Source organism: Primulina tabacum, chromosome 10, assembly GCF_025594145.1.
Source record: "Primulina tabacum isolate GXHZ01 chromosome 10, ASM2559414v2, whole genome shotgun sequence".
In the NCBI taxonomy this organism is placed as follows: domain Eukaryota; kingdom Viridiplantae; phylum Streptophyta; class Magnoliopsida; order Lamiales; family Gesneriaceae; genus Primulina; species Primulina tabacum.
This window is the reverse complement of record NC_134559.1, coordinates 38049562-38074173: the sequence shown is the minus strand read 5'-3', so window position 1 is coordinate 38074173 and position 24612 is coordinate 38049562. Positions and strand designations below refer to the sequence as shown.

At 44.9% G+C, this 24612-nt stretch overlaps 28 non-coding genes and 2 pseudogenes across 28 annotated transcripts; all 30 read left to right on the top strand.

The window, feature by feature from the left end:
* The first annotated feature begins 690 nt into the window (after positions 1-690).
* On the top strand, positions 691-808 carry LOC142508012 (5S ribosomal RNA). The gene has a single exon (XR_012806246.1). It is a non-coding gene; the product is annotated as a 5S ribosomal RNA (ribosomal RNA).
* Positions 809-1494: 686 nt separating this feature from the next.
* LOC142514656 (5S ribosomal RNA) lies at positions 1495-1611 on the top strand. Its single transcript, XR_012810541.1, has one exon. It is a non-coding gene; the product is annotated as a 5S ribosomal RNA (ribosomal RNA).
* Positions 1612-2294: 683 nt separating this feature from the next.
* Positions 2295-2412, top strand: LOC142511081 (5S ribosomal RNA). The gene has a single exon (XR_012808708.1). It is a non-coding gene; the product is annotated as a 5S ribosomal RNA (ribosomal RNA).
* Positions 2413-3095: 683 nt separating this feature from the next.
* Positions 3096-3214, top strand: LOC142506662 (5S ribosomal RNA). The gene has a single exon (XR_012804947.1). It is a non-coding gene; the product is annotated as a 5S ribosomal RNA (ribosomal RNA).
* A 683-nt stretch (positions 3215-3897) lies between these two features.
* LOC142514788 (5S ribosomal RNA) lies at positions 3898-4016 on the top strand. The gene has a single exon (XR_012810665.1). It is a non-coding gene; the product is annotated as a 5S ribosomal RNA (ribosomal RNA).
* A 683-nt stretch (positions 4017-4699) lies between these two features.
* Positions 4700-4817, top strand: LOC142511069 (5S ribosomal RNA). The gene has a single exon (XR_012808707.1). It is a non-coding gene; the product is annotated as a 5S ribosomal RNA (ribosomal RNA).
* A 682-nt stretch (positions 4818-5499) lies between these two features.
* On the top strand, positions 5500-5615 carry LOC142508778 (5S ribosomal RNA). Its single transcript, XR_012806981.1, has one exon. It is a non-coding gene; the product is annotated as a 5S ribosomal RNA (ribosomal RNA).
* Positions 5616-6298: 683 nt separating this feature from the next.
* Positions 6299-6415, top strand: LOC142516119 (5S ribosomal RNA). The gene has a single exon (XR_012811931.1). It is a non-coding gene; the product is annotated as a 5S ribosomal RNA (ribosomal RNA).
* A 685-nt stretch (positions 6416-7100) lies between these two features.
* Positions 7101-7219, top strand: LOC142514777 (5S ribosomal RNA). Its single transcript, XR_012810654.1, has one exon. It is a non-coding gene; the product is annotated as a 5S ribosomal RNA (ribosomal RNA).
* A 682-nt stretch (positions 7220-7901) lies between these two features.
* On the top strand, positions 7902-8020 carry LOC142514766 (5S ribosomal RNA). Its single transcript, XR_012810643.1, has one exon. It is a non-coding gene; the product is annotated as a 5S ribosomal RNA (ribosomal RNA).
* Positions 8021-8704: 684 nt separating this feature from the next.
* LOC142513772 (5S ribosomal RNA) lies at positions 8705-8822 on the top strand. The gene has a single exon (XR_012809700.1). It is a non-coding gene; the product is annotated as a 5S ribosomal RNA (ribosomal RNA).
* Positions 8823-9505: 683 nt separating this feature from the next.
* On the top strand, positions 9506-9624 carry LOC142514754 (5S ribosomal RNA). Its single transcript, XR_012810632.1, has one exon. It is a non-coding gene; the product is annotated as a 5S ribosomal RNA (ribosomal RNA).
* Positions 9625-10859: 1235 nt separating this feature from the next.
* LOC142509140 (5S ribosomal RNA) lies at positions 10860-10978 on the top strand. The gene has a single exon (XR_012807327.1). It is a non-coding gene; the product is annotated as a 5S ribosomal RNA (ribosomal RNA).
* A 685-nt stretch (positions 10979-11663) lies between these two features.
* LOC142514742 (5S ribosomal RNA) lies at positions 11664-11782 on the top strand. Its single transcript, XR_012810621.1, has one exon. It is a non-coding gene; the product is annotated as a 5S ribosomal RNA (ribosomal RNA).
* A 684-nt stretch (positions 11783-12466) lies between these two features.
* On the top strand, positions 12467-12585 carry LOC142515142 (5S ribosomal RNA). Its single transcript, XR_012811000.1, has one exon. It is a non-coding gene; the product is annotated as a 5S ribosomal RNA (ribosomal RNA).
* Positions 12586-13268: 683 nt separating this feature from the next.
* Positions 13269-13387, top strand: LOC142514730 (5S ribosomal RNA). The gene has a single exon (XR_012810610.1). It is a non-coding gene; the product is annotated as a 5S ribosomal RNA (ribosomal RNA).
* A 686-nt stretch (positions 13388-14073) lies between these two features.
* On the top strand, positions 14074-14191 carry LOC142514094 (5S ribosomal RNA). The gene has a single exon (XR_012810005.1). It is a non-coding gene; the product is annotated as a 5S ribosomal RNA (ribosomal RNA).
* Positions 14192-14878: 687 nt separating this feature from the next.
* LOC142509482 (5S ribosomal RNA) lies at positions 14879-14997 on the top strand. Its single transcript, XR_012807653.1, has one exon. It is a non-coding gene; the product is annotated as a 5S ribosomal RNA (ribosomal RNA).
* Positions 14998-15681: 684 nt separating this feature from the next.
* Positions 15682-15800, top strand: LOC142508933 (5S ribosomal RNA). The gene has a single exon (XR_012807130.1). It is a non-coding gene; the product is annotated as a 5S ribosomal RNA (ribosomal RNA).
* Positions 15801-16463: 663 nt separating this feature from the next.
* LOC142511057 (5S ribosomal RNA) lies at positions 16464-16581 on the top strand. Its single transcript, XR_012808706.1, has one exon. It is a non-coding gene; the product is annotated as a 5S ribosomal RNA (ribosomal RNA).
* A 684-nt stretch (positions 16582-17265) lies between these two features.
* On the top strand, positions 17266-17384 carry LOC142517003 (5S ribosomal RNA). Its single transcript, XR_012812767.1, has one exon. It is a non-coding gene; the product is annotated as a 5S ribosomal RNA (ribosomal RNA).
* Positions 17385-18067: 683 nt separating this feature from the next.
* LOC142514718 (5S ribosomal RNA) lies at positions 18068-18186 on the top strand. Its single transcript, XR_012810599.1, has one exon. It is a non-coding gene; the product is annotated as a 5S ribosomal RNA (ribosomal RNA).
* A 684-nt stretch (positions 18187-18870) lies between these two features.
* Positions 18871-18989, top strand: LOC142514706 (5S ribosomal RNA). The gene has a single exon (XR_012810588.1). It is a non-coding gene; the product is annotated as a 5S ribosomal RNA (ribosomal RNA).
* A 683-nt stretch (positions 18990-19672) lies between these two features.
* On the top strand, positions 19673-19791 carry LOC142513817 (5S ribosomal RNA). Its single transcript, XR_012809744.1, has one exon. It is a non-coding gene; the product is annotated as a 5S ribosomal RNA (ribosomal RNA).
* Positions 19792-20478: 687 nt separating this feature from the next.
* Positions 20479-20597, top strand: LOC142513233 (5S ribosomal RNA). The gene has a single exon (XR_012809191.1). It is a non-coding gene; the product is annotated as a 5S ribosomal RNA (ribosomal RNA).
* Positions 20598-21284: 687 nt separating this feature from the next.
* Positions 21285-21403, top strand: LOC142508412 (5S ribosomal RNA). Its single transcript, XR_012806625.1, has one exon. It is a non-coding gene; the product is annotated as a 5S ribosomal RNA (ribosomal RNA).
* A 683-nt stretch (positions 21404-22086) lies between these two features.
* Positions 22087-22205, top strand: LOC142512965 (5S ribosomal RNA). Its single transcript, XR_012808937.1, has one exon. It is a non-coding gene; the product is annotated as a 5S ribosomal RNA (ribosomal RNA).
* Positions 22206-22885: 680 nt separating this feature from the next.
* Positions 22886-23004, top strand: LOC142510363 (5S ribosomal RNA). The gene has a single exon (XR_012808479.1). It is a non-coding gene; the product is annotated as a 5S ribosomal RNA (ribosomal RNA).
* Positions 23005-23688: 684 nt separating this feature from the next.
* Positions 23689-23807, top strand: LOC142510695 (5S ribosomal RNA; annotated as a pseudogene).
* Positions 23808-24487: 680 nt separating this feature from the next.
* Positions 24488-24600, top strand: LOC142512759 (5S ribosomal RNA; annotated as a pseudogene).
* The last annotated feature ends 12 nt before the right edge of the window (positions 24601-24612 follow it).

The following is a 24612-nucleotide window of genomic DNA, read 5'->3' as shown; positions in this document are numbered from 1 at the left end:
CCTCGTGTTGCACCCTTTTTCGTGTTTTTCTATTTGATTAATTGTTGATAGACGATTTTCGCTCAAATCATCTGAATCTCGATCGGGACCGATAGACATGGAAATGAAAGTAGCTCGGGCACTGCCGGATTTGGACAAAATTGTAGGCTAATTTGATTGTAAACGGGCAAACGACGAGACTCATTACTACGCAATGAGCTGACGAGATTTTAAGCCGAATTCCTTCTCTAAGACCCTCTAATTTGCGATTTACCGCTTCTGTTAAGCTTTCGTTTCCTCGAGAAATCCGCTTAGGAAGTTCGAAATTCGATTCCGGTTCCATTTTATCGTATCCCAGGCATAATAATAGTTTACATTCGTTATTTCCTTCTTCTTATTTTTTTTCTATTTCTGGGAACATTTATCGATTTTTGTTGTCGTGAGCCGGTTCTGTGCGGAAGGGTATGACGCAGATTACTCCGGAGACGGTTAACTCATTAAAAACAATTATTTCGACTGTTTTATCCATAATTTACGTAAACGGTCGCGACAACGAGGTCTTCCCAGGGAGGTCACCCATCCTAGCCTCTGCCATCGCGCCAGAACGCTTAACTTCATGGTTATGATTGGGCGAGAGCAGTGCCGCGTGTTGTCCATCGCCGCCCGCTCCACACGTACTCGAGGGATATAAATAAACATCCCACTCAATGTCGGTGCGATCATACAGCACTAATGCAACGGATCCCATCAGAACTCCGAAGTTAAGCGTGCTTGGGCGAGAGCAGTACTAGGATGGTTGACCCCCTGGGAAGTCCTCGTGTTGCACCCCTTTTTCGTGTTTTTCTATTTTTGATTACTTGTTGACAGACGATTTTCGGCTCAAATCATCTGAATCTCGATCGGGACCAGATAAGACATGTGAAATGAAAGTAGCTCGGGCACTGCCGGATTTGGACAAAATTGTAGGCTAATTTGATTGTAAACGGGCAAACGGACGAGACTCATTACTACGCAATGAGCTGACGAGATTTTAGCCGAATTCCTTCTCTAAGACCCTCTAATTTGCGATTTAACCGCTTCTGTTAAGCTTTCGTTTCCTCGAGAAATCCGCTTAGGAAGTTCGAAATTCGATTCCGGTTCCATTTTATCGTATCCCAGGCATAATAATAGCTTTACATTCGTTATTTCCTTCTTCTTATTTTTTTTTCTATTTCTGGGAACATTTATCGATTTTTGTTGTCGTGAGCCGGTTCTGTGCGGAAGGGTATGACGCAGATTACTCCGGAGACGGTTAACTCATTAAAAACAATTATTTCGACTGTTTTATCCATAATTTACGTAAACGGTCGCGACACGAGGTCTTCCCAGGGAGGTCACCCATCCTACCTCTGCCATCGCGCCAGAACGCTTAACTTCATGGTTATGATTGGGCGAGAGCAGTGCCGCGTGTTGTCCATCGCCGCCCGCATCCACACGTACTCGAGGGATATAAGAATAAACATCCCACTCAATGTCGGGTGCGATCATACCAGCACTAATGCACCGGATCCCATCAGAACTCCGAAGTTAAGCGTGCTTGGGCGAGAGCAGTACTAGGATGGTGACCCCTGGGAAGTCCTCGTGTTGCACCCCTTTTCGTGTTTTTCTATTTTTGATTACTTGTTGACAGACGATTTTCGGCTCAAATCATCTGAATCTCGATCGGGACCAGATAAGACATGTGAAATGAAAGTAGCTCGGCACTGCCGGATTTGGACAAAATTGTAGGCTAATTTGATTGTAAACGGGCAAACGGACGAGACTCATTACTACGCAATGAGCTGACGAGATTTTAGCCGAATTCCTTCTCTAAGACCCTCTAATTTGCGATTTAACCGCTTCTGTTAAGCTTTCGTTTCCTCGAGAAATCCGCTTAGGAAGTTCGAAATTCGATTCCGGTTCCATTTTATCGTATCCCAGGCATAATAATAGCTTTACATTCGTTATTTCCTTCTTCTTATTTTTTTTCTATTTTCTGGGAACATTTATCGATTTTTGTTGTCGTGAGCCGGTTCTGTGCGGAAGGGTATGACGCAGATTACTCCGGAGACGGTTAACTCATTAAAAACAATTATTTCGACTGTTTTATCCATAATTTACGTAAACGGTCGCGACACGAGGTCTTCCCAGGGAGGTCACCCATCCTACCTCTGCCATCGCGCCAGAACGCTTAACTTCATGGTTATGATTGGGCGAGAGCAGTGCCGCGTGTTGTCCATCGCCGCCCGCTCCACACGTACTCGAGGGATATAAGAATAAACATCCCACTCAATGTCGGGTGCGATCATACCAGCACTAATGCACCGGATCCCATCAGAACTCCGAAGTTAAGCGTGCTTGGGCGAGAGCAGTACTAGGATGGGTGACCCCTGGGAAGTCCTCGTGTTGCACCCTTTTTCGTGTTTTTCTATTTTTGATTACTTGTTGACAGACGATTTTCGGCTCAAATCATCTGAATCTCGATCGGGACCAGATAAGACATGTGAAATGAAAGTAGCTCGGGCACTGCCGGATTTGGACAAAATTGTAGGCTAATTTGATTGTAAACGGGCAAACGGACGAGACTCATTACTACGCAATGAGCTGACGAGATTTTAGCCGAATTCCTTCTCTAAGACCCTCTAATTTGCGATTTACCGCTTCTGTTAAGCTTTCGTTTCCTCGAGAAATCCGCTTAGGAAGTTCGAAATTCGATTCCGGTTCCATTTTATCGTATCCCAGGCATAATAATAGCTTTACATTCGTTATTTCCTTCTTCTTATTTTTTTTCTATTTTCTGGGAACATTTATCGATTTTTGTTGTCGTGAGCCGGTTCTGTGCGGAAGGGTATGACGCAGATTACTCCGGAGACGGTTAACTCATTAAAAACAATTATTTCGACTGTTTTATCCATAATTTACGTAAACGGTCGCGACACGAGGTCTTCCCAGGGAGGTCACCCATCCTAGCTCTGCCATCGCGCCAGAACGCTTAACTTCATGGTTATGATTGGGCGAGAGCAGTGCCGCGTGTTGTCCATCGCCGCCCGCTCCACACGTACTCGAGGGATATAAGAATAAACATCCCACTCAATGTCGGGTGCGATCATACCAGCACTAATGCACCGGATCCCATCAGAACTCCGAAGTTAAGCGTGCTTGGGCGAGAGCAGTACTAGGATGGGTGACCCCCTGGGAAGTCCTCGTGTTGCACCCCTTTTCGTGTTTTTCTATTTTTGATTACTTGTTGACAGACGATTTTCGGCTCAAATCATCTGAATCTCGATCGGGACCAGATAAGACATGTGAAATGAAAGTAGCTCGGGCACTGCCGGATTTGGACAAAATTGTAGGCTAATTTGATTGTAAACGGGCAAACGGACGAGACTCATTACTACGCAATGAGCTGACGAGATTTTAGCCGAATTCCTTCTCTAAGACCCTCTAATTTGCGATTTACCGCTTCTGTTAAGCTTTCGTTTCCTCGAGAAATCCGCTTAGGAAGTTCGAAATTCGATTCCGGTTCCATTTTATCGTATCCCAGGCATAATAATAGCTTTACATTCGTTATTTCCTTCTTCTTATTTTTTTTCTATTTTCTGGGAACATTTATCGATTTTTGTTGTCGTGAGCCGGTTCTGTGCGGAAGGGTATGACGCAGATTACTCCGGAGACGGTTAACTCATTAAAAACAATTATTTCGACTGTTTTATCCATAATTTACGTAAACGGTCGCGACACGAGGTCTTCCCAGGGAGGTCACCCATCCTAGCTCTGCCATCGCGCCAGAACGCTTAACTTCGTGGTTATGATTGGGCGAGAGCAGTGCCGCGTGTTGTCCATCGCCGCCCGCTCCACACGTACTCGAGGGATATAAGAATAAACATCCCACTCAATGTCGGGTGCGATCATACCAGCACTAATGCACCGGATCCCATCAGAACTCCGAAGTTAAGCGTGCTTGGGCGAGAGCAGTACTAGGATGGGTGACCCCCTGGGAAGTCCTCGTGTTGCACCCTTTTTCGTGTTTTTCTATTTTTGATTACTTGTTGACAGACGATTTTCGGCTCAAATCATCTGAATCTCGATCGGGACCAGATAAGACATGTGAAATGAAAGTAGCTCGGGCACTGCCGGATTTGGACAAAATTGTAGGCTAATTTGATTGTAAACGGGCAAACGGACGAGACTCATTACTACGCAATGAGCTGACGAGATTTTAGCCGAATTCCTTCTCTAAGACCCTCTAATTTGCGATTTACCGCTTCTGTTAAGCTTTCGTTTCCTCGAGAAATCCGCTTAGGAAGTTCGAAATTCGATTCCGGTTCCATTTTATCGTATCCCAGGCATAATAATAGCTTTACATTCGTTATTTCCTTCTTCTTATTTTTTTTCTATTTTCTGGGAACATTTATCGATTTTTGTTGTCGTGAGCCGGTTCTGTGCGGAAGGGTATGACGCAGATTACTCCGGAGACGGTTAACTCATTAAAAACAATTATTTCGACTGTTTTATCCATAATTTACGTAAACGATCGCGACACGAGGTCTTCCCAGGGAGGTCACCCATCCTAGCTCTGCCATCGCGCCAGAACGCTTAACTTCATGGTTATGATTGGGCGAGAGCAGTGCCGCGTGTTGTCCATCGCCGCCCGCTCCACACGTACTCGAGGGATATAAGAATAAACATCCCACTCAATGTCGGGTGCGATCATACCAGCACTAATGCACCGGATCCCATCAGAACTCCGAAGTTAAGCGTGCTTGGGCGAGAGCAGTACTAGGATGGGTGACCCCTGGGAAGTCCTCGTGTTGCACCCTTTTCGTGTTTTTCTATTTTTGATTACTTGTTGACAGACGATTTTCGGCTCAAATCATCTGAATCTCGATCGGGACCAGATAAGACATGTGAAATGAAAGTAGCTCGGGCACTGCCGGATTTGGACAAAATTGTAGGCTAATTTGATTGTAAACGGGCAAACGGACGAGACTCATTACTACGCAATGAGCTGACGAGATTTTAGCCGAATTCCTTCTCTAAGACCCTCTAATTTGCGATTTACCGCTTCTGTTAAGCTTTCGTTTCCTCGAGAAATCCGCTTAGGAAGTTCGAAATTCGATTCCGGTTCCATTTTATCGTATCCCAGGCATAATAATAGCTTTACATTCGTTATTTCCTTCTTCTTATTTTTTTTCTATTTTCTGGGAACATTTATCGATTTTTGTTGTCGTGAGCCGGTTCTGTGCGGAAGGGTATGACGCAGATTACTCCGGAGACGGTTAACTCATTAAAAACAATTATTTCGACTGTTTTATCCATAATTTACGTAAACGGTCGCGACACGAGGTCTTCCCAGGGAGGTCACCCATCCTAGCTCTGCCATCGCGCCAGAACGCTTAACTTCATGGTTATGATTGGGCGAGAGCAGTGCCGCGTGTTGTCCATCGCCGCCCGCTCCACACGTACTCGAGGGATATAAGAATAAACATCCCACTCAATGTCGTGTGCGATCATACCAGCACTAATGCACCGGATCCCATCAGAACTCCGAAGTTAAGCGTGCTTGGCGAGAGCAGTACTAGGATGGTGACCCCTGGGAAGTCCTCGTGTTGCACCCCTTTTCGTGTTTTTCTATTTTTGATTACTTGTTGACAGACGATTTTCGGCTCAAATCATCTGAATCTCGATCGGGACCAGATAAGACATGTGAAATGAAAGTAGCTCGGGCACTGCCGGATTTGGACAAAATTGTAGGCTAATTTGATTGTAAACGGGCAAACGGACGAGACTCATTACTACGCAATGAGCTGACGAGATTTTAGCCGAATTCCTTCTCTAAGACCCTCTAATTTGCGATTTACCGCTTCTGTTAAGCTTTCGTTTCCTCGAGAAATCCGCTTAGGAAGTTCGAAATTCGATTCCGGTTCCATTTTATCGTATCCCAGGCATAATAATAGCTTTACATTCGTTATTTCCTTCTTCTTATTTTTTTTCTATTTTCTGGGAACATTTATCGATTTTTGTTGTCGTGAGCCGGTTCTGTGCGGAAGGGTATGACGCAGATTACTCCGGAGACGGTTAACTCATTAAAAACAATTATTTCGACTGTTTTATCCATAATTTACGTAAACGGTCGCGACACGAGGTCTTCCCAGGGAGGTCACCCATCCTAGCTCTGCCATCGCGCCAGAACGCTTAACTTCATGGTTATGATTGGGCGAGAGCAGTGCCGCGTGTTGTCCATCGCCGCCCGCTCCACACGTACTCGAGGGATATAAGAATAAACATCCCACTCAATGTCGGGTGCGATCATACCAGCACTAATGCACCGGATCCCATCAGAACTCCGAAGTTAAGCGTGCTTGGCGAGAGCAGTACTAGGATGGGTGACCCCTGGGAAGTCCTCGTGTTGCACCCCTTTTCGTGTTTTTCTATTTTTGATTACTTGTTGACAGACGATTTTCGGCTCAAATCATCTGAATCTCGATCGGGACCAGATAAGACATGTGAAATGAAAGTAGCTCGGGCACTGCCGGATTTGGACAAAATTGTAGGCTAATTTGATTGTAAACGGGCAAACGGACGAGACTCATTACTACGCAATGAGCTGACGAGATTTTAGCCGAATTCCTTCTCTAAGACCCTCTAATTTGCGATTTACCGCTTCTGTTAAGCTTTCGTTTCCTCGAGAAATCCGCTTAGGAAGTTCGAAATTCGATTCCGGTTCCATTTTATCGTATCCCAGGCATAATAATAGCTTTACATTCGTTATTTTCCTTCTTCTTATTTTTTTTCTATTTTCTGGGAACATTTATCGATTTTTGTTGTCGTGAGCCGGTTCTGTGCGGAAGGGTATGACGCAGATTACTCCGGAGACGGTTAACTCATTAAAAACAATTATTTCGACTGTTTTATCCATAATTTACGTAAACGGTCGCGACACGAGGTCTTCCCAGGGAGGTCACCCATCCTAGCCTCTGCCATCGCGCCAGAACGCTTAACTTCATGGTTATGATTGGGCGAGAGCAGTGCCGCGTGTTGTCCATCGCCGCCCGCTCCACACGTACTCGAGGGATATAAGAATAAACATCCCACTCAATGTCGGGTGCGATCATACCAGCACTAATGCACCGGATCCCATCAGAACTCCGAAGTTAAGCGTGCTTGGGCGAGAGCAGTACTAGGATGGGTGACCCCCTGGGAAGTCCTCGTGTTGCACCCTTTTTCGTGTTTTTCTATTTTTGATTACTTGTTGACAGACGATTTTCGGCTCAAATCATCTGAATCTCGATCGGGACCAGATAAGACATGTGAAATGAAAGTAGCTCGGGCACTGCCGGATTTGGACAAAATTGTAGGCTAATTTGATTGTAAACGGGCAAACGGACGAGACTCATTACTACGCAATGAGCTGACGAGATTTTAGCCGAATTCCTTCTCTAAGACCCTCTAATTTGCGATTTAACGCTTCTGTTAAGCTTTCGTTTCCTCGAGAAATCCGCTTAGGAAGTTCGAAATTCGATTCCGGTTCCATTTTATCGTATCCCAGGCATAATAATAGCTTTACATTCGTTATTTCCTTCTTCTTATTTTTTTTCTATTTTCTGGAACATTTATCGATTTTTGTTGTCGTGAGCCGGTTCTGTGCGGAAGGGTATGACGCAGATTACTCCGGAGACGGTTAACTCATTAAAAACAATTATTTCGACTGTTTTATCCATAATTTACGTAAACGGTCGCGACACGAGGTCTTCCCAGGGAGGTCACCCATCCTAGCTCTGCCATCGCGCCAGAACGCTTAACTTCATGGTTATGATTGGGCGAGAGCAGTGCCGCGTGTTGTCCATCGCCGCCCGCTCCACACGTACTCGAGGGATATAAGAATAAACATCCCACTCAATGTCGGGTGCGATCATACCAGCACTAATGCACCGGATCCCATCAGAACTCCGAAGTTAAGCGTGCTTGGGCGAGAGCAGTACTAGGATGGGTGACCCCCTGGGAAGTCCTCGTGTTGCACCCTTTTCGTGTTTTTCTATTTTTGATTACTTGTTGACAGACGATTTTCGGCTCAAATCATCTGAATCTCGATCGGGACCAGATAAGACATGTGAAATGAAAGTAGCTCGGGCACTGCCGGATTTGGACAAAATTGTAGGCTAATTTGATTGTAAACGGGCAAACGGACGAGACTCATTACTACGCAATGAGCTGACGAGATTTTAGCCGAATTCCTTCTCTAAGACCCTCTAATTTGCGATTTAACGCTTCTGTTAAGCTTTCGTTTCCTCGAGAAATCCGCTTAGGAAGTTCGAAATTCGATTCCGGTTCCATTTTATCGTATCCCAGGCATAATAATAGCTTTACATTCGTTATTTTCCTTCTTCTTATTTTTTTTTCTATTTTCTGGGAACATTTATCGATTTTTGTTGTCGTGAGCCGGTTCTGTGCGGAAGGGTATGACGCAGATTACTCCGGAGACGGTTAACTCATTAAAAACAATTATTTCGACTGTTTTATCCATAATTTACGTAAACGGTCGCGACACGAGGTCTTCCCAGGGAGGTCACCCATCCTACCTCTGCCATCGCGCCAGAACGCTTAACTTCGTGGTTATGATTGGGCGAGAGCAGTGCCGCGTGTTGTCCATCGCCGCCCGCTCCACACGTACTCGAGGGATATAAGAATAAACATCCCACTCAATGTCGGGTGCGATCATACCAGCACTAATGCACCGGATCCCATCAGAACTCCGAAGTTAAGCGTGCTTGGGCGAGAGCAGTACTAGGATGGCTGACCCCTGGGAAGTCCTCGTGTTGCACCCCTTTTCGTGTTTTTCTATTTTTGATTACTTGTTGACAGACGATTTTCGGCTCAAATCATCTGAATCTCGATCGGGACCAGATAAGACATGTGAAATGAAAGTAGCTCGGGCACTGCCGGATTTGGACAAAATTGTAGGCTAATTTGATTGTAAACGGGCAAACGGACGAGACTCATTACTACGCAATGAGCTGACGAGATTTTAGCCGAATTCCTTCTCTAAGACCCTCTAATTTGCGATTTACCGCTTCTGTTAAGCTTTCGTTTCCTCGAGAAATCCGCTTAGGAAGTTCGAAATTCGATTCCGGTTCCATTTTATCGTATCCCAGGCATAATAATAGCTTTACATTCGTTATTTCCTTCTTCTTATTTTTTTTCTATTTTCTGGGAACATTTATCGATTTTTGTTGTCGTGAGCCGGTTCTGTGCGGAAGGGTATGACGCAGATTACTCCGGAGACGGTTAACTAATTAAAAACAATTATTTCGACTGTTTTATCCATAATTTACGTAAACGGTCGCGACACGAGGTCTTCCCAGGGAGGTCACCCATCCTACCTCTGCCATCGCGCCAGAACGCTTAACTTCATGGTTATGATTGGGCGAGAGCAGTGCCGCGTGTTGTCCATCGCCGCCCGCTCCACACGTACTCGAGGGATATAAGAATAAACATCCCACTCAATGTCGGGTGCGATCATACCAGCACTAATGCACCGGATCCCATCAGAACTCCGAAGTTAAGCGTGCTTGGGCGAGAGCAGTACTAGGATGGGTGACCCCCTGGGAAGTCCTCGTGTTGCACCCTTTTTCGTGTTTTTCTATTTTTGATTACTTGTTGACAGACGATTTTCGGCTCAAATCATCTGAATCTCGATCGGGACCAGATAAGACATGTGAAATGAAAGTAGCTCGGGCACTGCCGGATTTGGACAAAATTGTAGGCTAATTTGATTGTAAACGGGCAAACGGACGAGACTCATTACTACGCAATGAGCTGACGAGATTTTAGCCGAATTCCTTCTCTAAGACCCTCTAATTTGCGATTTACCGTTTCTGTTAAGCTTTCGTTTCCTCGAGAAATCCGCTTAAGAAGTTCGAAATTCGATTCTGGTTCCATTTTATCGTATCCCAGGCATAATAATAGCTTTACATTCGTTATTTCCTTCTTCTTATTTTTTTTTTCTATTTTCTGGGAACAATTATCGATTTTTGTTATCGTGAACCGGTTCTGTGCGGAAGGATATGACGCAGATTACTCCGGAGACAGTTAACTAATTAAAAACAATTATTTCGACTGTTTTATCCATAATTTACGTAAACGGTCGCGACACGAGGTCTTTCCAGGGAGGTCACCCATCCTACCTCTCCCATCACGCCAAAACGCTTAATTTCGTGGTTATGATTGGGCGAGAGCAGTGCCGCGTGTTGTCCATCGCCGCCCACTCCACACGTACTCGAGGGATATAAGAATAAACATCCCACGCAATGTCGGGTCCGATCATACCAGCACTAATGCACCGGATCCCATCAGAACTCCGAAGTTAAGCGTGCTTGGGCGAGAGCAGTACTAGGATGGCACCACTAATTTGCGATTTAACGCTTCTGTTAAGCTTTCGTTTCCTCGAGAAATCCGCTTAGGAAGTTCGGAATTTGATTCCGATTCTTTTTTATCGTATCCCAGGCATAATAATAGCTTTACATTCGTTATTTTCCTTCTTCTTATTTTTTTTCTATTTTCTGGGAACATTTATCGATTTTTGTTGTCGTGAGCCGGTTCTGTGCGGAAGAGTATGACGCAGATTACTCCGGAGACGGTTAACTAATTAAAAACAATTATTTCGACTGTTTTATCCATAATTTACGTAAACGATCGCGACACGAGGTCTTCCCAGGGAGGTCACCCATCCTACCTCTGCCATCGCGCCAGAACGCTTAACTTCATGGTTATGATTGGGCGAGAGCAGTGCCGCGTGTTGTCCATCGCCACCCGCTCTCCACACGTACTCGAGGGATATAAGAATAAACATCCCACTCAATGTCGGGTGCGATCATACCAGCACTAATGCACCGGATCCCATCAGAACTCCGAAGTTAAGCGTGCTTGGGCGAGAGCAGTACTAGGATGGGTGACCTCCTGGGAAGTCCTCGTGTTGCACCCTTTTCGTGTTTTTCTATTTTTGATTACTTGTTGACAGACGATTTTCGGCTCAAATCATCTGAATCTCGATCGGGACCAGATAAGACATGTGAAATGAAAGTAGCTCGGGCACTGCCGGATTTGGACAAAATTGTAGGCTAATTTGATTGTAAACGAGGCAAACGGACGAGACTCATTACTACGCAATGAGCTGACGAGATTTTAGCCGAATTCCTTCTCTAAGACCCTCTAATTTGCGATTTAACGCTTCTGTTAAGCTTTCGTTTCCTCGAGAAATCCGCTTAGGAAGTTCGAAATTCGATTCCGGTTCCATTTTATCGTATCCCAGGCATAATAATAGCTTTACATTCGTTATTTTCCTTCTTCTTATTTTTTTTTCTATTTTCTGGGAACATTTATCGATTTTTGTTGTCGTGAGCCGGTTCTGTGCGGAAGGGTATGACGCAGATTACTCCGGAGACGGTTAACTCATTAAAAACAATTATTTCGACTGTTTTATCCATAATTTACGTAAACGGTCGCGACACGAGGTCTTCCCAGGGAGGTCACCCATCCTAGCTCTGCCATCGCGCCAGAACGCTTAACTTCATGGTTATGATTGGGCGAGAGCAGTGCCGCGTGTTGTCCATCGCCGCCCGCTCCACACGTACTCGAGGGATATAAGAATAAACATCCCACTCAATGTCGGGTGCGATCATACCAGCACTAATGCACCGGATCCCATCAGAACTCCGAAGTTAAGCGTGCTTGGGCGAGAGCAGTACTAGGATGGGTGACCCCCTGGGAAGTCCTCGTGTTGCACCCTTTTTCGTGTTTTTCTATTTTTGATTACTTGTTGACAGACGATTTTCGGCTCAAATCATCTGAATCTCGATCGGGACCAGATAAGACATGTGAAATGAAAGTAGCTCGGGCACTGCCGGATTTGGACAAAATTGTAGGCTAATTTGATTGTAAACGGGCAAACGGACGAGACTCATTACTACGCAATGAGCTGACGAGATTTTAGCCGAATTCCTTCTCTAAGACCCTCTAATTTGCGATTTACCGCTTCTGTTAAGCTTTCGTTTCCTCGAGAAATCCGCTTAGGAAGTTCGAAATTCGATTCCGGTTCCATTTTATCGTATCCCAGGCATAATAATAGCTTTACATTCGTTATTTCCTTCTTCTTATTTTTTTTTCTATTTTCTGGGAACATTTATCGATTTTTGTTGTCGTGAGCAGGTTCTGTGCGGAAGGGTATGACGCAGATTACTCCGGAGACGGTTAACTAATTAAAAACAATTATTTCGACTGTTTTATCCATAATTTACGTAAACGATCGCGACACGAGGTCTTCCCAGGGAGGTCACCCATACTACCTCTGCCATCGCGCCAGAACGCTTAACTTCGTGGTTATGATTGGGCGAGAGCAGTGCCGCGTGTTGTCCATCGCCGCCCGCTCCACACGTACTCGAGGGATATAAGAATAAACATCCCACTCAATGTCGGGTGCGATCATACAAGCACTAATGCACCGTATCCCATCAGAACTCCGAAGTTAAGCGTGCTTTGGCGAGAGCAGTACTAGGATGGGTGATCCCCTGGGAAGTCCTCGTGTTGCACCCTTTTTCGTGTTTTTCTATTTTTGATTACTTGTTGATAGACGATTTTCGGCTCAAATCATCTGAATCTCGATCGGGACCAGATAAAACATGTGAAATGAAAGTAGCTCGGGCACTGCCGGATTTGGACAAAATTGTAGGCTAATTTGATTGTAAACGGGCAAACGGACGAGACTCATTACTACGCAATGAGCTGACGAGATTTTAGCCGAATTCCTTCTCTAAGACCCTCTAATTTGCGATTTAACGCTTCTGTTAAGCTTTCGTTTCCTCGAGAAATCCGCTTAGGAAGTTCGAAATTCGATTCCGGTTCCATTTTATCGTATCCCAGGCATAATAATAGCTTTACATTCGTTATTTCCTTCTTCTTATTTTTTTTCTATTTTCTGGGAACATTTATCGATTTTTGTTGTCGTGAGCCGGTTCTGTGCGGAAGGGTATGACGCAGATTACTCCGGAGACGGTTAACTAATTAAAAACAATTATTTCGACTGTTTTATCCATAATTTACGTAAACGATCGCGACACGAGGTCTTCCCAGGGAGGTCACCCATCCTACCTCTGCCATCGCGCCAGAACGCTTAACTTCGTGGTTATGATTGGGCGAGAGCAGTGCCGCGTGTTGTCCATCGCCGCCCGCTCCACACGTACTCGAGGGATATAAGAATAAACATCCCACTCAATGTCGGGTGCGATCATACCAGCACTAATGCACCGGATCCCATCAGAACTCCGAAGTTAAGCGTGCTTGGGCGAGAGCAGTACTAGGATGGGTGACCCCCTGGGAAGTCCTCGTGTTGCACCCTTTTTCGTGTTTTTCTATTTTTGATTACTTGTTGACAGACGATTTTCGGCTCAAATCATCTGAATCTCGATCGGGACCAGATAAGACATGTGAAATGAAAGTAGCTCGGGCACTGCCGGATTTGGACAAAATTGTAGGCTAATTTGATTGTAAACGGGCAAACGGACGAGACTCATTACTACGCAATGAGCTGACGAGATTTTAGCCGAATTCCTTCTCTAAGACCCTCTAATTTGCGATTTACCGCTTCTGTTAAGCTTTCGTTTCCTCGAGAAATCCGCTTAGGAAGTTCGAAATTCGATTCCGGTTCCATTTTATCGTATCCCAGGCATAATAATAGCTTTACATTCGTTATTTTCCTTCTTCTTATTTTTTTTTCTATTTTCTGGGAACATTTATCGATTTTTGTTGTCGTGAGCCGGTTCTGTGCGGAAGGGTATGACGCAGATTACTCCGGAGACGGTTAACTAATTAAAAACAATTATTTCGACTGTTTTATCCATAATTTACGTAAACGATCGCGACACGAGGTCTTCCCAGGGAGGTCACCCATCCTAGCCTCTGCCATCGCGCCAGAACGCTTAACTTCATGGTTATGATTGGGCGAGAGCAGTGCCGCGTGTTGTCCATCGCCGCCCGCTCCACACGTACTCGAGGGATATAAGAATAAACATCCCACTCAATGTCGGGTGCGATCATACCAGCACTAATGCACAGGATCCCATCAGAACTCCGAAGTTAAGCGTGCTTGGGCGAGAGCAGTACTAGGATGGGTGACCCCTGGGAAGTCCTCGTGTTGCACCCTTTTTCGTGTTTTTCTATTTTTGATTACTTGTTGACAGACGATTTTCGGCTCAAATCATCTGAATCTCGATCGGGACCAGATAAGACATGTGAAATGAAAGTAGCTCGGGCACTGCCGGATTTGGACAAAATTGTAGGCTAATTTGATTGTAAACGGGCAAACGGACGAGACTCATTACTACGCAATGAGCTGACGAGATTTTAGCCGAATTCCTTCTCTAAGACCCTCTAATTTGCGATTTACCGCTTCTGTTAAGCTTTCGTTTCCTCGAGAAATCCGCTTAGGAAGTTCGAAATTCGATTCCGGTTCCATTTTATCGTATCTCAGGCATAATAATAGCTTTACATTCGTTATTTTCCTTGTTCTTATTTTTTTTTCTATTTTCTTGGAACATTTATCGATTTTTGTTGTCGTGAGCCGGTTCTGTGCGGGGAAGGGTATGACGCAGATTACTCCGGAGACGGTTAACTCATTAAAAACAATTATTTTGACTGTTTTATCCATAATTTACGTAAACGGTCGCGACACGAGGTCTTCCCAGGGAGGTCACCCATCCTAGCTCTGCCATCGCGCCAGAACGCTTAACTTCTTGGTTATGATTGGGCGAGAGCAGTGCCGCGTGTTGTCCATCGCCGCCCGCTCCACACGTACTCGAGGGATATAAGAATAAACATCCCACTCAATGTCGGGTGCGATCATACCAGCACTAATGCACCGGATCCCATCAGAACTCCGAAGTTAAGCATGCTTGGGCGAGAGCAGTACTAGGATGGGTGACCCCCTGGGAAGTCCTCGTGTTGCACCCTTTTTCGTGTTTTTCTATTTTTGATTACTTGTTGACAGACGATTTTCGGCTCAAATCATCTGAATCTCGATCGGGACCAGATAAGACATGTGAAATGAAAGTAGCTCGGGCACTGCCGGATTTGGACAAAATTGTAGGCTAATTTGATTGTAAACGGGCAAACGGACGAGACTCATTACTACGCAATGAGCTGACGAGATTTTAGCCGAATTCCTTCTCTAAGACCCTCTAATTTGCCATTTACCGCTTCTGTTAAGCTTTCGTTTCCTCGAGAAATCCGCTTAGGAAGTTCGAAATTCGATTCCGGTTCCATTTTATCGTATCCCAGGCATAATAATAGCTTCACATTCGTTATTTCCTTCTTCTTATTTTTTTTTCTATTTTCTGGGAACATTTATCGATTTTTGTTGTCGTGAGCAGGTTCTGTGCGGAAGGGTATGACGCAGATTACTCCGGAGACGGTTAACTAATTTAAAACAATTATTTCGACTGTTTTATCCATAATTTACGTAAACGATCGCGACACGAGGTCTTCCCAGGGAGGTCACCCATACTACCTCTGCCATCGCGCCAGAACGCTTAACTTCGTGGTTATGATTGGGCGAAAGCAGTGCCGCGTGTTGTCCATCGCCGCCCGCTCCACACGTACTCGAGGGATATAAGAATAAACATCCCACTCAATGTCGGGTGCGATCATACAATCACTAATGCACCGGATCCCATCAGAACTCCGAAGTTAACCGTGCTTGGGCGAGAGCAGTACTAGGATGGGTGACCCCCAGGGAAGTCCTCGTGTTGCACAACCTTTTTCGTGTTTTTCTATTTTTGATTACTTGTTGACAGACGATTTGATCGGGACCAGATAAAACATGTGAAATGAAAGTAGCTCAGGCACTGCCGGATTTGGACAAAATTGTAGGCTAATTTGATTGTAAACGGGCAAACGGACGAGACTCATTACTACGCAATGAGCTGACGAGATTTTAACCGAATTCCTTCTCTAAGACCCTCTAATTTGCGATTTACCGCTTCTGTTAAGCTTTCGTTTCCTCGAGAAATCCGCTTAGGAAGTTCGAAATTCGATTCCGGTTCATTTTTATCGTATCCCAAGCATAATAATAGCTTTACATTCGTTATTTCCTTCTTCTTATTTTTTTTTCTATTTTCTGGGAACATTTATCGATTTTTGTTGTCGTGAGCCGGTTCTGTGCGGAAGGGTATGACGCAGATTACTCCGGAGACGGTTAACTAATTAAAAACAATTATTTCGACTGTTTTATCCATAATTTACGTAAACGATCGCGACACGAGGTCTTCCCAGGGAGGTCACCCATCCTACCTCTGCCATCGCGCCAGAACGCTTAACTTCGTGGTTATGATTGGGCGAGAGCAGTGCCGCGTGTTGTCCATCGCCGCCCGCTCCACACGTACTCGAGGGATATAAGAATAAACATCCCACTCAATGTCGGGTGCGATCATACCAGCACTAATGCACCGGATCCCATCAGAACTCCGAAGTTAAGCGTGCTTGGGCGAGAGCAGTACTAGGATGGGTGACCCCTGGGAAGTCCTCGTGTTGCACCCTTTTTCGTGTTTTTCTATTTTTGATTACTTGTTGACAGACGATTTTCGGCTCAAATCATCTGAATCTCGATCGGGACCAGATAAGACATGTGAAATGAAAGTAGCTCGGGCACTGCCGGATTTGGACAAAATTGTAGGCTAATTTGATTGTAAACGGGCAAACGGACGAGACTCATTACTACGCAATGAGCTGACGAGATTTTAGCCGAATTCCTTCTCTAAGACCCTCTAATTTGCGATTTACCGCTTCTGTTAAGCTTTCGTTTCCTCGAGAAATCCGCTTAGGAAGTTCGAAATTCGATTCCGGTTCCATTTTATCGTATCCCAGGCATAATAATAGCTTTACATTCGTTATTTCCTTCTTCTTATTTTTTTTTCTATTTTCTGGGAACATTTATCGATTTTTGTTGTCGTGAGCCGGTTCTGTGCGGAAGGGTATGACGCAGATTACTCCGGAGACGGTTAACTCATTAAAAACAATTATTTCGACTGTTTTATCCATAATTTACGTAAACGATCGCGACACGAGGTCTTCCCAGGGAGGTCACCCATCCTACCTCTGCCATCGCGCCAGAACGCTTAACTTCATGGTTATGATTGGGCGAGAGCAGTGCCGCGTGTTGTCCATCGCCGCCCGCTCCACACGTACTCGAGGGATATAAGAATAAACATCCCACTCAATGTCGGGTGCGATCATACCAGCACTAATGCACCGGATCCCATCAGAACTCCGAAGTTAAGCGTGCTTGGGCGAGAGCAGTACTAGGATGGGTGACCTCCTGGGAAGTCCTCGTGTTGCACCCCTTTTCGTGTTTTTCTATTTTTGATTACTTGTTGACAGACGATTTTCGGCTCAAATCATCTGAATCTCGATCGGGACCAGATAAGACATGTGAAATGAAAGTAGCTCGGGCACTGCCGGATTTGGACAAAATTGTAGGCTAATTTGATTGTAAACGGGCAAACGGACGAGACTCATTACTACGCAATGAGCTGACGAGATTTTAGCCGAATTCCTTCTCTAAGACCCTCTAATTTGCGATTTAACGCTTCTGTTAAGCTTTCGTTTCCTCGAGAAATCCGCTTAGGAAGTTCGAAATTCGATTCCGGTTCCATTTTATCGTATCCCAGGCATAATAATAGCTTTACATTCGTTATTTCCTTCTTCTTATTTTTTTTCTATTTTCTGGGAACATTTATCGATTTTTGTTGTCGTGAGCCGGTTCTGTGCGGAAGGGTATGACGCAGATTACTCCGGAGACGGTTAACTCATTAAAAACAATTATTTCGACTGTTTTATCCATAATTTACGTAAACGATCGCGACACGAGGTCTTCCCAGGGAGGTCACCCATCCTAGCTCTGCCATCGCGCCAGAACGCTTAACTTCATGGTTATGATTGGGCGAGAGCAGTGCCGCGTGTTGTCCATCGCCGCCCGCTCCACACGTACTCGAGGGATATAAGAATAAACATCCCACTCAATGTCGGGTGCGATCATACCAGCACTAATGCACCGGATCCCATCAGAACTCCGAAGTTAAGCGTGCTTGGGCGAGAGCAGTACTAGGATGGGTGACCCCCTGGGAAGTCCTCGTGTTGCACCCTTTTTCGTGTTTTTCTATTTTTGATTACTTGTTGACAGACGATTTTCGGCTCAAATCATCTGAATCTCGATCGGGACCAGATAAGACATGTGAAATGAAAGTAGCTCGGGCACTGCCGGATTTGGACAAAATTGTAGGCTAATTTGATTGTAAACGGGCAAACGGACGAGACTCATTACTACGCAATGAGCTGACGAGATTTTAGCCGAATTCCTTCTCTAAGACCCTCTAATTTGCGATTTACCGCTTCTGTTAAGCTTTCGTTTCCTCGAGAAATCCGCTTAGGAAGTTCGAAATTCGATTCCGGTTCCATTTTATCGTATCCCAGGCATAATAATAGCTTTACATTCGTTATTTCCTTCTTCTTATTTTTTTTTCTATTTTCTGGAACATTTATCGATTTTTGTTGTCGTGAGCCGGTTCTGTGCGGGAAGGGTATGACGCAGATTACTCCGGAGACGGTTAACTCATTAAAAACAATTATTTCGACTGTTTTATTCATAATTTACGTAAACGGTCGCGACACGAGGTCTTCCCAGGGAGGTCACCCATCCTAGCTCTGCCATCGCGCCAGAACGCTTAACTTCCTGGTTATGATTGGGCGAGAGCAGTGCCGCGTGTTGTCCATCGCCGCCCGCTCCACACGTACTCGAGGGATATAAGAATAAACATCCCACTCAATGTCGGGTGCGATCATACCAGCACTAATGCACCGGATCCCATCAGAACTCCGAAGTTAAGCGTGCTTGGGCGAGAGCAGTACTAGGATGGGTGACCCCCTGGGAAGTCCTCGTGTTGCACCCTTTTTCGTGTTTTTCTATTTTTGATTACTTGTTGACAGACGATTTTCGGCTCAAATCATCTGAATCTCGATCGGGACCAGATAAGACATGTGAAATGAAAGTAGCTCGGGCACTGCCGGATTTGGACAAAATTGTAGGCTAATTTGATTGTAAACGGGCAAACGGACGAGACTCATTACTACGCAATGAGCTGACGAGATTTTAGCCGAATTCCTTCTCTAAGACCCTCTAATTTGCGATTTACCGCTTCTGTTAAGCTTTCGTTTCCTCGAGAAATCCGCTTAGGAAGTTCGAAATTCGATTCCGGTTCCATTTTATCGTATCCCAGGCATAATAATAGCTTTACATTCGTTATTTCCTTCTTCTTATTTTTTTTTCTATTTTCTGGGAACATTTATCGATTTTTGTTGTCGTGAGCCGGTTCTGTGCGGAAGGGTATGACGCAGATTACTCCGGAGACGGTTAACTAATTAAAACAATTATTTCGACTGTTTTATCCATAATTTACGTAAACGATCGCGACACGAGGTCTTCCCAGGGAGGTCACCCATCCTACCTCTGCCATCGCGCCAGAACGCTTAACTTCGTGGTTATGATTGGGCGAGAGCAGTGCCGCGTGTTGTCCATCGCCGCCCGCTCCACACGTACTCGAGGGATATAAGAATAAACATCCCACTCAATGTCGGGTGCGATCATACCATCACTAATGCACCGGATCCCATCAGAACTCCGAAGTTAAGCGTGCTTGGGCGAGAGCAGTACTAGGATGGGTGACCCCCTGGGAAGTCCTCGTGTTGCACCACCTTTTTCGTGTTTTTCTATTTTTGATTACTTGTTGACAGACGATTTTCGGCTCAAATCATCTGAATCTCGATCGGGACCAGATAAGACATGTGAAATGAAAGTAGCTCGGGCACTGCCGGATTTGGACAAAATTGTAGGCTAATTTGATTGTAAACGGGCAAACGGACGAGACTCATTACTACGCAATGAGCTGACGAGATTTTAGCCGAATTCCTTCTCTAAGACCCACTAATTTGCGATTTAACGCTTCTGTTAAGCTTTCGTTTCCTCGAGAAATCCGCTTAGGAAGTTCGAAATTTGATTCCGATTCTTTTTTATCGTATCCCAGGCATAATAATACCTTTACATTCGTTATTTTCCTTCTTCTTATTTTTTTTTCTATTTTCTGGAAACATTTATCGATTTTTGTTGTCGTGAGCCGGTTCTGTGCGGAAGGGTATGACGCAGATTACTCCGGAGACGGTTAACTAATTAAAAACAATTATTTCGACTGTTTTATCCATAATTTACGTAAACGATCGCGACACGAGGTCTTCCCAGGGAGGTCACCCATCCTACCTCTGCCATCGCGCCAGAACGCTTAACTTCGTGGTTATGATTGGGCGAGAGCAGTGCCGCGTGTTGTCCATCGCCACCCGCTCCACACGTACTCGAGGGATATAAGAATAAACATCCCACTCAATGTCGGGTGCGATCATACCAGCACTAATGCACAGGATCCCATCAGAACTCCGAAGTCAAGCGTGCTTGGGCGAGAGCAGTACTAGGATGGGTGACCTCTTGGGAAGTCCTCGTGTTGCACCCCTTTTCGGGTTTTTATATTTTTGATTACTTGTTGACAGACGATTTTCGGCTCAAATCATCTGAATCTCGATCGGGACCAGATAAGACATGTGAAATGAAAGTAGCTCGGGCACTGCCGGATTTGGACAAAATTGTAGGCTAATTTGATTGTAAACGAGCAAACGGACGAGACTCATTACTACGCAATGAGCTGACGAGATTTTAGCCGAATTCCTTCTCTAAGACCCTCTAATTTGCGATTTAACGCTTCTGTTAAGCTTTCGTTTCCTCGAGAAATCCGCTTAGGAAGTTCGAAATTCGATTCCGGTTCCATTTTATCGTATCTCAGGCATAATAATAGCTTTACATTCGTTATTTCCTTCTTCTTATTTTTTTTTCTATTTTCTTGGAACATTTATCGATTTTTGTTGTCGTGAGCCGGTTCTGTGCGGGGAAGGGTATGACGCAGATTACTCCGGAGACGGTTAACTCATTAAAAACAATTATTTTGACTGTTTTATCCATAATTTACGTAAACGGTCGCGACACGAGGTCTTCCCAGGGAGGTCACCCATCCTAGCTCTGCCATTCGCGCCAGAACGCTTAACTTCATGTTTATGATTGGGCGAGAGCAGTGCCGCGTGTTGTCCATCGCCGCCCGCTCCACACGTACTCGAGGGATATAAGAATAAACATCCCACTCAATGTCGGGTGCGATCATACCAGCACTAATGCACCGGATCCCATCAGAACTCCGAAGTTAAGCGTGCTTGGGCGAGAGCAGTACTAGGATGGCTGACCTCCTGGGAAGTCCTCGTGTTGCACCCCTTTTCGTGTTTTTCTATTTTTGATTACTTGTTGACAGACGATTTTCGGCTCAAATCATCTGAATCTCGATCGGGACCAGATAAGACATGTGAAATGAAAGTAGCTCGGGCACTGCCGGATTTGGACAAAATTGTAGGCTAATTTGATTGTAAACGAGCAAACGGACGAGACTCATTACTACGCAATGAGCTGACGAGATTTTAGCCGAATTCCTTCTCTAAGACCCTCTAATTTGCGATTTAACGCTTCTGTTAAGCTTTCGTTTCCTCGAGAAATCCGCTTAGGAAGTTCGAAATTCGATTCCGGTTCCATTTTATCGTATCCCAGGCATAATAATAGCTTTACATTCGTTATTTCCTTCTTCTTATTTTTTTTCTATTTTCTGGGAACATTTATCGATTTTTGTTGTCGTGAGCCGGTTCTGTGCGGAAGGGTATGACGCAGATTACTCCGGAGACGGTTAACTCATTAAAAACAATTATTTCGACTGTTTTATCCATAATTTACGTAAACGATCGCGACACGAGGTCTTCCCAGGGAGGTCACCCATCCTAGCTCTGCCATCGCGCCAGAACGCTTAACTTCATGGTTATGATTGGGCGAGAGCAGTGCCGCGTGTTGTCCATCGCCGCCCGCTCCACACGTACTCGAGGGATATAAGAATAAACATCCCACTCAATGTCGGGTGCGATCATACAAGCACTAATGCACCGGATCCCATCAGAACTCCGAAGTTAAGCGTGCTTGGGCGAGAGCAGTACTAGGATGGGTGACCCCCTGGGAAGTCCTCGTGTTGCACCCTTTTTCGTGTTTTTCTATTTTTGATTACTTGTTGATAGACGATTTTCGGCTCAAATCATCTGAATCTCGATCGGGACCAGATAAGACATGTGAAATGAAAGTAGCTCGGGCACTGCCGGATTTGGACAAAATTGTAGGCTAATTTGATTGTAAACGGGCAAACGGACGAGACTCATTACTACGCAATGAGCTGACGAGATTTTAGCCGAATTCCTTCTCTAAGACCCTCTAATTTGCGATTTACCGCTTCTGTTAAGCTTTCGTTTCCTCGAGAAATCCGCTTAGGAAGTTCGAAATTCGATTCCGGTTCCATTTTATCGTATCCCAGGCATAATAATAGCTTTACATTCGTTATTTCCTTCTTATTTTTTTTCTATTTTCTTGGAACGTTTATCGATTTTTGTTGTCGTGAGCCGGTTCTGTGCGGAAGGGTATGACGCAGATTACTCCGGAGACGGTTAACTCATTAAAAACAATTATTTCGTCTGTTTTATTCATAATTCACGTAAACGGTCGCGACACGAGGTCTTCCTAGGGAGGTCACCCATCCTAGCTCTGCCATCGCGCCAGAACGCTTAACTTCCTGGTTATGATTGGGCGAGAGCAGTGCCGCGTGTTGTCCATCGCCGCCCGCTCCACACGTACTCGAGGGATATAAGAATTAACATCCCACTCAATGTCGGGTGCGATCTTACGAGCACTAATGCATTGGATCCCATCAGAACTTTGAAGTTAAGCGTGCTTGGGCGAGAGCAGTACTAGGATGGGTGACACCCTGGGAAGTCCTCGTGTTGCACCCTTTTTCGTGTTTTTCTATTTTTGATTACTTGTTGACAGACGATTTTCGGCTCAAATCATCTGAATCTCGATCGGGACCAGATAAGACATGTGAAATGAAAGTAGCTCGGGCACTGCCGGATTTGGACAAAATTGTAGGCTAATTTGATTGTAAACGGGCAAACGGACGAGACTCATTACTACGCAATGAGCTGACGAGATTTTAGCCGAATTCCTTCTCTAAGACCCTCTAATTTGCGATTTACCGCTTCTCTTAAGCTTTCGTTTCCTCGAGAAATCCGCTTAGGAAGTTCGAAATTCGATTCCGGTTCCATTTTATCGTATCCCAGGCATAATAATAGCTTTACATTCGTTATTTCCTTCTTCTTATTTTTTTTTCTATTTTCTGGGAACATTTATCGATTTTTGTTGTCGTGAGCCGGTTCTGTGCGGAAGGGTATGACGCAGATTACTCCGGAGACGGTTAACTCATTAAAAACAATTATTTCGACTGTTTTATCCATAATTTACGTAAACGATCGCGACACGAGGTCTTCCCAGGGAGGTCACCCATCCTAGCTCTGCCATCGCGCCAGAACGCTTAACTTCATGGTTATGATTGGGCGAGAGCAGTGCCGCGTGTTGTCCATCGCCGCCCGCTCCACACGTACTCGTGGGATATAAGAATAAACATCCCAGTCAATGTCGGGTGCGATCATACAATCACTAATGCACCGGATCCCATCAGAACTCCGAATTTAAGCGTGCTTGGGCGAGCGCAGTACTAGGATGGGTGACCCCCAGGGAAGTCCTCGTGTTGCACAACCTTTTTCGTGTTTTTCTATTTTTGATTACTTGTTGACAGACGATTTTCGGCTCAAATCATCTGAATTTTGATCGGGACCAGATAAAACATGTGAAATGAAAGTAGCTCAGGCACTGCCGGATTTGGACAAAATTGTAGGCTAATTTGATTGTAAACGAGCAAACGGACGAGACTCATTACTACGCAATGAGCTGACGAGATTTTAGCCGAATTCCTTCTCTAAGACCCTCTAATTTGCGATTTAACGCTTCTGTTAAGCTTTCGTTTCCTCGAGAAATCGCTTAGGAAGTTCGAAATTCGATTCTGGTTCTATTTTATCGTATCCCAGGCATAATAATAGCTTTACATTCGTTATTTCCTTCTTATTTTTTTTCTATTTTCTTGGAACGTTTATCGATTTTTGTTGTCGTTAGCCGGTTCTGTGCGGAAGGGTATGACGCAGATTACTCCGGAGACGGTTAACTCATTAAAAACAATTATTTCGACTGTTTTATTCATAATTTACGTAAACGGTCGCGACACGAGGTCTTCCCAGGGAGGTCACCCATCCTAGCTCTGCCATCGCGCCAGAACGCTTAACTTCCTGGTTATGATTGGGCGAGAGCAGTGCCGCGTGTTGTCCATCGCCGCCCGCTCACACGTACACGAGGGATATAAGTATAAACATCCCAGTCAATGTCAGGTGCGATCATACCGCACTAATGCACGGATCCATCAGAACTCTGAAGTTAAGCGTGCTTGTGCGAGAGCATACTATGAGGGTGACCTCCTGGGAGTCCTCGTGTTGCACCTTTTTTCGTGTTTT